Here is a 3,718-nt window from a genome sequence, read left to right as displayed (position 1 = left end):
CATTCATGTTACGTGCTGTTCAGCACACGGGGTGGGCGTCATCAGTTGAGTGTGTGGAGCTGGGTCATAGCCTCCTCAATGGCAGAGACTTCTCTTCCCAATAGCAGGGTCCGATGCTCAATGAATAGTTACTGAATGGAAAAGAAAAAAAAAAAAAGAATAGCTACTGAATGACTGAGTCCATGAGACTTTCCTTGGCTGAATACATTATATGTGAACAGGTCCCAAAACACTTCTTGAGGGACACCTGGGAGGCTCAGTGGTTGAGTCTCTGCCTTTGGCTCAGGGAGTGATCCCAGGGTCCTGGGATTGAGTCCCACATCAGGCTTCTTGCAGGGAGACTGCTTCTCCCTCTGCCTGCATCTCTTTCTCTCCATGTCTCTCATGAATAAATAAATAAAATCTTTAAAAAAAATAAAAAATAAAAATATATTCTGGTGGTGCATCTTGCAGTCCTGCAGATCTGTCTCTTGCTTCAGCAGCACTTGGATGGAACAGACCCAGGGATGCTCCTTCTACCAGCCTCCAACTACCCTCCAAACTTTTTTCTAGTTGCAACTTTTGGAGGCATCTTCTCAGCCATCCTCTGCCTCTGGGTCCAGCCAATACCCTATTTTGAGCTTAGCTCCTTATTACAGATCCAACATGAGCTCCCAGATTTGTCAGAATTATTCCACTGAGGTGGAGGCTGCCGTCAGTCACCTGGTCAACATGCATCTGCGGGCCTCCTCTACCTGCCTCTCTCTGGGTTTCTATTTCGACTGCAAAGATTGTGGCTTTGGAAGGCATGGGTCCTTTCTTCTACAAGTTGGCTGAGGGGAAGTGAGAGGGTGCTGAGCATCTCTTGAAGATGCAAAACCATCCTGGTGGCAGTGCCCACTTCCAGGATGTGCAGAAGCACATCCTAAGAAGCCTTCCTAAGAGGAGTAGTGTAAAACCCTGGATGTCATGGGAGCTTCGCTGGTTCTGGAGAAGAACCTGAGCCAGGCCCTTTGGGATCTGCATGCCCTGGGTTCTGCCTACATAGATCCCCATTTCTGTGACTTCCTGGAGAATCACTTCCTGGATGAGGAGGTGAAACTCATTAAGAAGATGGACAACCACCTGTCTAACCTCTACTGGGTAGCTGGTCCCCAGGCTGGGCTGAGTGAATATCTCTTTGAAAGACTCACCCTCAAGCATGACTAGGAGCCTATGGAACCCAGCAGCCTTTGAGGGGCCCTTCAGGCATCCCCCTGGTGCCAGGACTTGTGCCTAAGCCTCTCCTTGCAGCCACACTGGAGCCCTCTCCCAAGCCATGGACCAAATGGAAACAATAAAGCCCTTTGTAGCAGCTGGTGAAAAAAAACCCAAAAATATGAATAATAAAAATATCTTCCATGTCTTTACTTTTTTGAACATATGGAGAATACTATTTTAGTGTTGTCTGCTAATTCCAAATCTATACCGGGTCCGAATTGGCTTCAATTAATTGTTGTCTCTGCACAATGGTGCATATTTTCTTGCTTCTTCTGTATAGTTGGTAATGTGCGATTGGCTGGCAGACATTGCGAACTTGAACTTGGGTGATGGGTATTTTTGAAGTTTTATTAATATTTTCAACATTGTTCTGAAATGTGTTTTAAGTTACTTGGGTATCATTTGATCCTTTTGGCCTCACATTTAAGAGGTTATAGAATAAACTAGAAGAATAGAGTTTAGTCCAGGGATATAATCATTCTCCATTGTTGAAAGCTTAACTGACTGAGCCACACAGGTGCCCCCCATCCCATAAGTTCTGCATCCTGAATATTTACCTGTCTCCAGCACTATTTCCTAATCATCTCTCCCTTTAGACTATGCAAGCTTCTCATCCTAACAACCACCACACCCAATCCTTTTTTCCCACATGGCCAGAGAGATTTTTTCTAAAATGAAAAACAAACCATTACCCTCAGGATAAAGTTCACAATCCATATTGGAGACTCAAGGCCCTTCCTGGTCTAGTCCCACCCTGCTTGCTCTCTTGAGCCTTTTGGGAAACCATTCTCACCTTTCCCTCCTGGCTCCACTCCTACTCTTTCATCCTGTGGCTTCCTGCCTGCAGTACTTCTCCCAATGATTTTTCACTCAGTTAATGCCTGATTATCATTAAGTTCCCAGCTTAAATACCGCTTCCTCAGAGAAGGCTTTCCTGACCACCTACGTGGTCAACTCAGGTGCTGGTCCTGCTACGCACGCTCATATTTCTTTGCTTGTGTGATCCTAGCACTGACCTCACCATCTTTTTGTCTCCCCCCATCCCAACTGCTGTGCCTCTTCCCTATGGCATCCCAGCACCTAACCCAGTGTTTGGTTCTAAAAAGAACAAATATTTACCCTCTATAACATATTGCAGTTCTGCTCCTTCCATCCCATTCCCAGAGCCCTGTTCTAGGCCATGCCCTTGTAACCCTGGATTCCTGAAAAAGCGTCGGATCAGCCTCCCTGGCTGAGGGTCTCCTTCATCTAATCCACCCTGCTCACAGCAGCAAGAACCATTGTCTTCAAGCATCATTTTGATCATATCGCTCCCCTTCTTAGAAGCCTACAATAGCTCCAATTGCCTCTTGAATTAAATTAAAACTCCTAATCATGGGTCTCAAGGGTCTCTACCAATTAGCTGCTTCCCTTCCCCCACACCTAGCTGCTGTCATTTTTCCGCAGGCCCTCCAGCATGGCTTCCCCGGCTGCCCTGCAAATCTGCACCATGCCCACCTCGCCCCTAAGCTCCCCCCTTGGCACTCTCACCTCCTTCCTTAGCTTTCTCCCTTTTGCTCCGCCACATCATATCCCTTCCTGCACCGAAAAAATATGGCTCAGTAATCATTTTCTCCACAGCTGTTTCCTAAATCAACTCCATGTGGTTTTTCCTTTCTATGGCACAATCTGTTTTCAGGTGTGTAGGATATTTGTGCTTGTGTGTATGTTGCTGGTGTCCCAGGCCCTATGGCTTCTGCTAATTTATTATTGGCCATGTCTTCCCTATTAGGGTCCAGGAATGATGCCTTTTCATCCCTTGTAACTCCCTGTGATCCTCAGGCATGTTCTGTGCCTAAGGTCCTTGCTTACCTTTGCAGCAGAGATGGAGAGGAGACTGGTTTTCCTTCAGGTTTGCCAGACCGGACTCCAATCAGTCTGATTAGGTGTAGCCCCAGCTACGCAGCAGAGTTTGTGCTCGTGTGTCATGGGGGTGGGGGTGGGATCTCAGTGTGGGGTGAGAAACAGGGACAGAGACAAACCTTTCTGAGTGTCCGCCCTGTGCCTAAGTCTATGCTGGGAGCTTTACGTATATTATTTCATGCCTGCCCGCCGATAACATGACAAATTACAAATGCTTATCCCTGACTTACAGAGACATTAGGACTCAGAGAGGTGAGTATAACCTGCCTGGTCACTGATTCAGGTCTTTCTGATCCAAAACACGTGCTCCTATTTTCATACCAAGAAAGACCTGTTTCTGGATGAGTGCCCCAAATCTAAACCACAATCAGAACACGCACCCTGACGCTGTCATATCCACACAACGTGTACACAACACATACAATGTTGTCTAGCACTGTCTGAAGAAGATGCTCACCAAGCCTGAACCACATGGCTCTGCTCACCCTGCTTACTTGTCTAGCCCTTGTGAAATAAGATTCACCCCATAAATGATCATTTTTAAAATTTTAGTCAAAGATTCCTTTAAGAATCTGAT

General features: G+C 46.4%; 1 pseudogene; it reads left to right on the top strand.

Annotated features, from left to right (window-relative positions):
* Positions 1–645: 645 nt before the first annotated feature.
* On the top strand, positions 646–1,188 carry LOC112925100 (ferritin light chain pseudogene; annotated as a pseudogene).
* Positions 1,189–3,718: the final 2,530 nt, after the last annotated feature.

The sequence above is a fragment of the Vulpes vulpes genome, chromosome 1 (assembly GCF_048418805.1).
Source record: "Vulpes vulpes isolate BD-2025 chromosome 1, VulVul3, whole genome shotgun sequence".
In the NCBI taxonomy this organism is placed as follows: domain Eukaryota; kingdom Metazoa; phylum Chordata; class Mammalia; order Carnivora; family Canidae; genus Vulpes; species Vulpes vulpes.
This window is presented reverse-complemented; position numbering and strand designations above follow the sequence as displayed.